The 10785-nt window shown below is 42.2% G+C and overlaps 1 long non-coding RNA gene across 1 annotated transcript in view; it reads left to right on the plus strand.

Annotated features, from left to right (window-relative positions):
* LOC142309773 (uncharacterized) overlaps positions 1-10527 on the plus strand; it is a 193910-nt gene extending 183383 nt beyond the window's left edge. The window contains exon 3 of the long non-coding RNA XR_012753992.1: positions 10208-10527. This is a non-coding gene — a long non-coding RNA (uncharacterized LOC142309773). The remainder of the gene's footprint in view (positions 1-10207) is intronic.
* Positions 10528-10785: the final 258 nt, after the last annotated feature.

Here is a 10785-nt window from a genome sequence, read left to right on the forward strand (position 1 = left end):
ACAGAGCTGGTTGACGCCCATGCCTGCTTGTGCAACTCAGAAGCACCAGAGAAAATACAGTGAGGAGTGTCAGAGTCTGTGGTATTGTACAAGCATCTGATGCCCCCATGACACTCGGCGAGTTTAGAGCAAGACATTGTGTGACAAGGACATCCGCAAAACATATATAGAGGTGTGGTGAGCACCTTGAACCCACAGGTGCTTCACAAAATTTTATAGTGATCCGTGATCATATAAAATTACATTTTTACCTCAAAAATATTGATTTAGCCCAACATTTTTAATTTTCACAAAGGTAACAGTAGAATATGAACCATATAATTTGCTCTACAATTTCTCCTGAATACACTGATATCCTATATGTGGTGGAAAACTACTGTTTGGGCACACAGTAAGGTTTGGAAGGGAAATAACACCATTAGACTTTTAGACCACAAAATTGGCTGTAATAGATAGCGAACACCATGTCGCCTTCCAGAGCCCCTGATGTCTAGGTATTGTTGATATTTTGGTTCGTAGGAAGAGGTTCCATACCTCAAAACATGTACACCTATGGAATAAAAGAATGATTAATTAATCAATAATTCTACATCTTTTCTGGCGAATGCGCGGCGTTAACTCCTTCTCCTCTCTTATTTTTAAGCCTGATGTGTCTTAAAAGTGGAAACCCCCTCCACCCCTCACAGAATTTATCTAGTGGTTTGGTGATCATCTTGAACCCACAGGTGCTTCACAGAAGGTTTCAGAATGGAAGCACGACTAACAAATAAAAAAAAAACAGTCTTCAAACATCAACCAAAAAATAAAAATGTTACGGGTTTTGGAAAATGGCAGAAATTGTGAGAAATTCCGGGCCTGCTACTGACCGGCAATGACTTACTGAGCCTCATACTGAGAACGTTCGCAGAACAAAGCTCCAATGGGATCGATGGTCGTCGTGGGACACTACCATTGGATTCCATTGTAAATTCCAAGATTTCTTTTGCATTTATAAGTTAGTGAACGAGGAATTGTGGCGGAGTTTTTATGCACCAACTGGATTACATCGAAACTTCAAGGAATTTTTAAAATTAATAAATTGCTGAATGAGGGAGTTTTTATTCAAATTTTTGTTCCTGTGTGTGTTTAGTAATGGGGGTGTCTGATAGACACCTATCCATTAATAACCCCTGGGCTTCATGGCAGCTATCAATTCATCATTTTACAGCTTAGAAATTCGGGTCCTCATTGACTTACATATAGATTTGAGGTCCGGGGTCAAGTTCAGATCACGTCCGGATCCCAAACCGAACTTTTAAGTAAAGTCCTGCAAACCCAAACTTCCACTGGTCTGCTCTTCTCTAATCAGAAGGAATATATATTTTCCCTTTTGGGAAATATATTTTTCAATGCAATCTGAACACCTTGGTATCAACTAAATTAAAAGTAAAACCACAATTGATAAAGGCTTTAAATGAAAACTAGATTCCACAAATGAAACATAAATTAATATGAAGGCAAATATAATAAACTTTGTAAAATATTTTATCAGAGGAATTTGATGCTTTCTCCACTTATGAGTCACTTCTTCCCCTCCTTGCAGCCTCCTGAACATACTGAAGACCAAAGGAATTGTTGGTACAAGTGAGGTGTCAGTTTACTTCTTTTATTATATTCTCCTGATAGGTGAAGGGAGGAGGAGTGAGAAAACAGAGGCAAACACAGAAATACCAAGTTTTTTAACAAATCTTTCACTTCATGCTAGAGCTGAATTTACATCTGCAGTCCTCAGTACTTCTGTATAATTTCCTCCATTGTGCTGCTGCTTCTATTTGAGGGCTAATTAATTGTTATGGACAGTGGTTACCCTTCTTTGTGGGCTGGAGCCTGGACATCGCAGGCTAAAACCCGGATCTCTTCAAGTCTTCCAGTCAGAGCTGGCCACTGGGACTGCTGCTCAGCCAAGGCGTTGCTCCCACTGCTTAGCGCATCTCCAGGAGGTGCATCGGTGTACTGGCTGTGCTGCAACTAAGCCTATAAAAGGGTCTACGACGCATGCCCGGGTTGGAGGTGCTTTAACTCCTGAGTCTAAGTGCAGAACCACACTAGTGAGCATGTGCGTGATGTTGCATCGTCCTATTGGTGGTCTAACGCCAGCAGGCTTGAAGATGTGGCCCCACCGGATTGGCTCACGGATGATATCACCGCCAACTGGGTGTGAGTGTTTGGGGAGGGGTTTAGGTTATAAAAACCCTCCGCTGGCGCACATGGGTGTGCAGTTGTCATTTACATTGGAGAGTGTGTGTGTTAGACAGTAGATGCAGTCAAGGTGCCTTGTGCCTTGGTGTATCAATGCTGGTTAAGCATGTGTGCTGGGTAAGCACTACTATTCTATACAGTGACAGGCAGTCTGGTTAGGATCTACCTTTCTAGCATAGTGGTGTGTGCACGGGGCAGCATGCACACACGTTTCTAGCTGCTTGAATATGTGTCTTTTCTTTCTCCTTTATTTCGGCAGCACACTTATGGCTTTAGTTATTTTAGTGTGTGTATGTTCAGTCTATGTGAAGTAACATAGGCTTCTCTACAGTAGGCTGGTGTGGAGTAACACAAGACTTTGCATGCTACCTGCGTGACGGTTAACACAGGGTATAGTGCGTTCTACCTATTGTGGTCTGCTGTTGTCCGGCAAGTCCTCAGGACATTAGCAGCTCTATATCACATTAGAGCACGGTGGACCCCGGTTGCGATTGGAACGTTCTTATTTATTTCCAATCCGCCAACCCTAACACTAATAAATAAGGGTATGTGCGCCCGTTACAGATTAGGTGCAGACATTTTCTGCACTAAAAATTGCACCTTGTGGTACAAAAATGCATAAAAAAACATGTTTTTTGCCATGCTTTTTTTTGTGAAATGAATACCTGGAAGGGATAAAAAACAAACAAAAAAAAACCAAAAAAAAAGCGCTCCAACAACTTGACATGCTGCAGATTTTTTCTGCACCCAAAACTGCAAGGAAAAAAGAAGCGATGTGCACACAGTACTTTAGAATTCTCATTTTCTTTTCTGGCATAAGATTTGGGCATTATTTTATCATTGTATTCTTGTATATTTGTATCTCCTACTTATGTTCTATATCATGTGAAATGTTTCAAAAAAACAATGCTCCAAATGATTGGTTGTCAAGCCAGCTGTATGTCAGAGAATATCATTAGCGGGGTCCATGAGATAGGACTATGATCTCCATAACAAGGGGGTTGCGCAAACTTGGTAATGCACTTGAGCCGTCACTTTTCCAGTGGTCAGAAATAAAGATAATAAATGATTCATAATTTAACCCCCTTCTTTTATATGTCACAATAATACTCAATAGCCGTATATTATGTCATAAGAGCAAAGTCATCACTTACATTATTGGCGCTTCTGAAGCTCTCTAGGAATTACAGAAATTTCTATCAATCCAAGTCATCACTTACATTATTATTATTATTATTATTATTGAAGCTCTCTAGGAATTACAGAAATTTCTATCAATCCAAAGTGGTAGTACTGAGCGCCACGAACGTTTCACTTTTCTGTGAATCCATAGTGAGTTCATAGGTATGTTAGAAGACAGCTATTCCCATCAAAAGCAGCCTGCAGACTGCCAATGCAGAAGAACAAGGTTTTGATATATGACCTCTGATATACAGACAGCATTATTCAGCTAGCCTGCATGCAAATGCAAATGGATTTAAAGCACACAATCCAAAGAAGACTTTTTTACATCTGTTCTTTTTTCAGTTTCACAAAACTGCCTCTTATCCCAGGGTACATGTGTATAAGTTGTTACTGGGGCAATGGTAGTAAAGCTGGCAGCAAGTGAGCAAAAAAAAGGTTAATGAAAGCCAAGTAATTTACTGGTCACCTTTAACCGGGTCAGAGCTGGAGCTGTTGGAGACAGAAGAATAGAAGACATAAATATGTGCAAGTAAATAGCAGCAATTGACAGCAGATGTATGAGATGTAATAGAAAAATCTCAATATACAACTGGAATGCCATGAAGTCCAGTTACTTCACCCCTAAATGTTGTGCGGTTAAAAAAGGTTGTACGAATAAATCATTAATGGGTTTTAAAAAAGTTGACTGAATAAATAAGGTCTGTATTTTACATGGAGAAAGGGCAGTAATAAATTTAAAGGCAGCAGCTCCACTAGAATTATTAATGGGGACTAGAGGTTGAACCTCAGTTTGCCCAGTCTAGCCAGAGTGATGGGCTATTGAGTAGACTTTTAATCAATAGGTTCAGCAAGCTACAGCAGATGGCTGGAGGGAATACAGGTGGGGGGACTGGGAGGATAGGCACTGATACTATGTTCCTAATATACCCCCTCATTTATTTGTGTCTTTTTTTCATTCTTTTATGCTTGTTTTTTGTGTGTGTCTTCAAGTTTGTTTCAGCGAGTCTCTTTTACAATGCCTGATTTGAGACTTCACAGCTATTAGCACTTCCACAAGCCACATATGACCATCTGCTACCTGCAAAATTAACTATTTTTTTTTTTTTTTAGAACCAATCAGCTAGTAACAATAAGTGTACATGTATTCATATATGGAGTACATTATATTTACTAAAAGAAAAAAAACAAATACCAATAAAATAGAAATAAAATAATGAAAGGGAATTACCACCTGTAGGCAGATTTGTAACTAAAGTTTGATGGTCCCCGGTGAAAAGTTTAGACCTTACCGCCCCCCCCCCCCCAAGATACATTGACACTCGGGGTACAAGATAATGACACCGACACTTGGGGTACGGGATAATGATGCTGACACTTGGCTCTTTCCCTCAGTACCCAGGTTTCCCATGATCTGAAATCCTTCTTTTTATCAGCACCCAGCTTTCCCATGATCTGATATCCATCTTGTACTCGGCACCCAGCTTCCCCATACTCTGCTATTCATCTTTCCCTCAGCACCCAGCTTTCCCATATCAGAGCATGGGAAAGCTGGGTACTGAGAGAAGATGTATAGCAGAGCATGGGGAAGCTGGTTGCTGAGGGAAAGAGCCTTTTTCTCTCAGCACAAAACATTCCCATCCCATGCATCTTTGTCCCCCCTCATATCTAGTTCTCCAAATACAATAATGGCCCCCCACATAGCCTTCCTAATAGTATAAAGGGTCCCACATAACCCTGCATATATTAGAATGTACCTCCATAGTCCTCCATGTATTATAATGCATGTCCCATAGTCCTCCATGTATAAAGTAGCCATCATAGCCCTCCAATTATTATAATGCAACTCCCATAATCCTCCATGTATTATAATTCACCCCATAGTTCTCCATATATTATAATGCACCACTTAGTCCTGAATATGTTATAATGCACCCCATAATACTCCATATATTATACTGCACTGCATAATTCTCCATATGTTATAATGCACCCCCATAGTCCTTCATCATGTTTTATAATGCACCCCTATAGCCCATGTATAAGATAGCCCCCATAGTCCTCCATATATTATAATGCAGCCCCCATAGTCCTATATGTATTACAATGTAGCCCTATAGACTTTCATATTGTATTATGCAGCCCCATAGTCCTCCATATATACTCCCCCCCCCCATAGTCCATGTATAAGGTGTCCTTCATATTGCATTATGCAGCCCCAAAGACCTCCATGTATAATGCACCCCTATAGTCCATGTATAACGCGTCCTTCATATTGTATTATGCAGTCACATAGACCTCCATGTATAATGCACCCCTATAGTCAATGTATAAGGCGTCCTTCATATTGTATTATGCAGCCACATAGATCTCCATGTATAATGAACCCCTATAGTCCATGTATAAGGCATCCCTATAGTCATGTATAAGGTGTCCTTCATATTGCATTATGCAGCCCCATAATCCTCCATGTATAATGCACCCCTATAGTTCATGTATAAGTTGTCCTTCACTCATTGATTAAAAAAAACAAACAAGTACTCTCCTCTCCTCGCTCCCTTACTGCTCCAGTCAGAGCGTCCACCATCTGGCTGTCTGCGCTCTGCAGTCTCAGCACAGCAGTCCCAAAGTGGAGATGTCACCACGCTCTGCTGCATTCGGATGTCGAACACATGCAAAGGGGGAGAATGATGAGGCATGGAGCGGAGAACACTGACTCATGGGCCATATAGCAGTCGTGTGGTCTGCCACAGAAGAGCACAGCTACTCTCTCACAGAGAGGAGCCGGCTGCTGATCTGCAGGGTGAGTGCTGGGCCCCTAATCTGCCATGCCTAGTTGTGATGGCGACCTCTGCGACCGCGGTCGTTACGCCCCTGCCTGTAGGGTATAAATAGTAGTCGGCAGTGATTTCTGATAGGGTACATCTTTTTTCTTGTCAATTTCCCATGTATCTATCTATACCCATGCCAAACATCTTCTTTAAGATCCAGTCCTTTTCTGCTAGGAATATATAAACTGCACAACAACAAAGTTTACGTGTTAAAAATGGGACCCCATGATAATTGGTTGTGTTGCCAATTCTAAGCATTTGAGGAACACTTTAAATGACTATGGTTTCTCTGTAGCACCCTGGAGAACCAGGGGCTGACACATTTAGGCCCCCACATAACACCAGTCCCCAAAGGGTTACACCAGCTGACCTGAAACCCTAGTCACACCCCCCCCCCTCAGGGCAAGACAGGTACACCAGTGGGCGGGACCAGGCGGTTAGGAAATGCCCACCTAGGGGTCTAGACAGCCGGGGGCAGGAAAAAGCAGTTCAGTTTGGATTAGCTTGGAGTTCATGTTGGAGAGGAGTGTGGGCTGGCGCTAGGTGTAGCTCCAGCAGAGAAAGTTCCATTTTGAATGGTGCCAGGGTCGGAGCCCTGGTACCTTGGCTAGGTGGAAGATAGTAGCCATAGTCTGCAGGAGACGGGAAGACTGCTGCGGGGATCCAGAGTGGACCGGGACAGGGTAGTGGCCCGCCGGTGCAGCGACCCCAGAACCAAGCGGAAACCGTACGCACAGAAAGGGGGGTACTCGGACCCTGTAGCCGGGACCGAAACCAGCGGCTAGCTAATTAACCAATTGAGGGCAGGATTATAGGTCCTGTCACAACCTAAGTCCCAAAAAGTAGACAACCACCCACAGAGAGGGATAGGGCCACCGCCAGGGCCCGTAGATCCCACAGGTCAGCATCAGACGGGCACGGCTCCCAAAGAACCGGGAGCGGGAACCTGCGTTACACACCAGGCAGTCCCATTTTCCACAAACAGTGCAGAGGAGAAAGACTTGACTACTACACCCGGGTGTGGGACCAGATACACCCGTCTGCGGAGGCTGTCCACCATCACTTTGGTTTACCACCAGACTTGTGTACTTCTTTTCATCGTGAGTAACATCCCCGGCCTGGCCGGGTGCGCCGGCCCCTGCACTACTAATCCTCAGCGCAAAGACACGGGGACCCGGGGCATCCATCCCTACCCACGGAGGGGTTAACAACCAGCTGCCATTACACCTCCCCGGGTCTCCCATAACTGCAGCGGTGGTGCCATACCTCACCACACACTGTGGGTGGCGTCACAGATAATTTTCCTTGTAAATACCCTTTTCACTCGTGGGCGGCGGACCGCTGCTCGAGCCCAGGTCCGGTTCCCACTCGAGCCACAGTAAAGCCCCGGATCCGAGCGTCCTGAGCAGCCCCCTTGCACAGGTCTGGCCCCCACCCGCGACATCTCTGCTGCTTGCTGCTCGGGATAACTTTGAATATTCTCTATTCCCTGTGTAAATAGAATATATAATCATATGGTTTATAGAGCTGAACTTTTTAACAAAGTTTACCAGTTGAAATGAGGATTGCCTCTCTTCTTGCACTGGCACTAGATGATTCTCTTATCAGACAGAAGCCTGCATGTTTAATATTTTTCTATCTAGTCTGTATAACTTTTATACAGGGGCGGACATATCATTGGTGCACAGGGGCCCAAGAGGTAAGGGGGACCATTTCTACCTCAAAAGCTGAAGGTATTGTGCATTAAAATGATCTATTGGGTTAGTTGCAAAGGGCCCAAATATTGTTCTTGCACAGGGGCCCTCTTCTGTCTGTGTTCCCTAGTGCTTATCTACACCATCTAGTTGCGTTGTCTAAATAATTTCAATGATATAATTTATAGATGAGAAGCTCTTAAAATAATCTCTTTAACAAGAAAAATATATTGCTGCCTGCTTGCCTTAAAAGAGTTGTCTAATACCTGGATATTTTAAATGAAAGTAGTGCACCATTTGAAATAGAAATAACATATTCTCACGTCAGGGCTTGGTCTCCTAGGACTTGCGTTAGATTATGTCACGTGAGCCCTGCAGCCAATCAGTGACTGCTGTTGAGCTGCTGTGCGCTCACCTCCTTCAGACGAACCTCGTACCAGCAGAAGTGAGAGCGCCAATGTTGGCTACAGGGCTCACGTGACATAACAATATCTTGCAATCCCTGGGAGTCTCACTGTTGATATTTCTGGAATGGGCCGGTGTGGGCGGTATCTGTTATTTTTATTTTAAAATGGGGACTACTTTATTTAAAAAGGGTTTACCAGATAGTGGACAACCCATTTAACAATTAAGATATAACAGATAAAATGTAATTTTTACATTTTAGACCTGCATTGTGTTACATAGTTGCCCTTTTGTTTGGCTGGCAACATGAGCAGATTGAGATAGCGGAAGCTGCACCCACAACCATCAATTTATAGACAAATCTGCTCTTTTGATTGAATATGCTGTGCTACTGATCATAGTCCCTAGTCATCAGAAAAAATATACACAATCCATTACCTTCTATGCACTGAGGCATGCCATCATACCTTATGTCATGCAGAACATACATCAATGTTTATCCTGACCCATATGGTTCATCTAATGCAGAACTCCAGTACTATATGCACAGTAGAACATGATAGTAAGCAGGTAACTGTAACTTCACACAATTAGAGATGAGCAAACCCTAGGTTCATTGTTCGTACCAAACACAGACTATAAAAAAAAACAACAGAGTTTGGATTCGAAGTTCAGGTCCTTTAGCTATGAAGTCCACTCACAGGAGCATCACTGTGTTTGGGTGCATTCAGTAGTCAGGTCAGTGTGAGCCACTTGCAGTGTTGAATGGCTCACACTGGGGGTAACAACAGCATGATTGGATGTAGTGTTGTTGACCCTCCCCAAAAAAATAGAAAACCCCCACCAACCATAACTTGGAAGTGCTCTGTTTATGGCTGGCTGCATGTGGGCGGAGACCCGAACTGCCCAATTAGTGACTTCATTTAGGGTTCAGATCAGGTCCGGGTCCCAAACCAAACTTTACCTAAAGTCCGGCTGAACCCACCGAACCGAACTTCAGCGGGTCTACTCATCTCTAAACACAAAAATGCAAATTTATATACAGTTTATGTTCGATGAAATCGATGGTAAATGTGGACATAGCTACAACTGGTCATCACATTTACAAAATCACCATCTCTTAGGTGACGTTGCATGCCATATAAAACCTCTAAATTCAGAAGGATGCATCGACCTGGAAACCTATATGTGGTGTAACAAATGTTTTGGTTCATGGAGTCCAGTGAAGTGCTCGTTTTTTGATTTTTAGACTAATGAATTAGAGGAACCATTCATAAAACCAAGACCAGCGGCTGCCTCCTGACAGATGATAAATCACGACTTCTGTAAACCCAGCTTCGCTAATTTGCTCCCAGGATTAAACATTAGCTGGATTTTTCCTACTGTAAGCCACATGCCAGTGATTTGTAACCAATAATGTAATTAGTCACAATGAGGTCTTGTTTGATATGTATGCAGCACTGTTTAAACCACCTGTTTCATCAATCTTCTTCTGTCTACCTAAAGTCACAGCTTCATGTAGATAGGGACTATTTTTCTGAGACAGCACCAAGAGAAGTGAGATAAGTCATTTTAGCTTAGCAGATGGTCAAGCATTTAAGTGTAGCTACTATTGAAGAATGTTTTTAGAATTGAACATATCGCTATTATATTGAATACTTAGAACCCGAGATAATAAAGAAACAATCTGATTGTATCTCATGTGCATGAATGAATACAATATCTCTAAGATATGACTATAATTAAAGAAATGTAACTATATACTGTAATATTATAATATATAAATAAATGATAATAGTAATACCATGTCAAATTGGACTGGTAACTCCTTCCCTCTTGGCCTGTTATTCCTTCTAGTTAATACTTTATGAAGACTATAAACAATGCAAGACCCAACTAGAGAAGCTCCAGTTATCACCGTTCACCGAATCTCTCCTATTGTAATCTCTTTCATCACTGAAGTGCTTTAACTTGGAAACAGGCACAGCAATGGAGAAGCCCGTCTTAAACATATTCCCAGACATCCTTTCTCTGGCTCCCAGAGAGAAGGAGGAGGAACCGACAAAGAAGAATGGGATAAAGACTAAAGACAACAAAGAGAAGTTAAAGTGTGAGTGACAAGTTTTAGGTAACGGGCTGCTGCCTAAATTAGACACTGTGAGGTCGCTTGCACCAAGAATGGGACCAAGTCAGCTAGATTTTCATGCTTGGTAGACAGTGAAAGAATAATCATCTTTTAAAACCCTATCAGAAACACTTTGGATTGTATTTATTTCTTTGGAAAAAAAAAAGAACTTTTGAATGTTGCCCAAGTGAAAAGATCTGATTTCTTCCTTTTTTTAAGACATTATAATGTTACCTTCTTATTTCTGATAAGATACTTAACTTATTAAAAGAAAAATCAGACTGAATTGTTACTCTGAAGAATCAGAATA

The sequence above is a fragment of the Anomaloglossus baeobatrachus genome, chromosome 5, assembly GCF_048569485.1.
Source record: "Anomaloglossus baeobatrachus isolate aAnoBae1 chromosome 5, aAnoBae1.hap1, whole genome shotgun sequence".
NCBI classification, from domain to species: Eukaryota; Metazoa; Chordata; class Amphibia; order Anura; family Aromobatidae; genus Anomaloglossus; species Anomaloglossus baeobatrachus.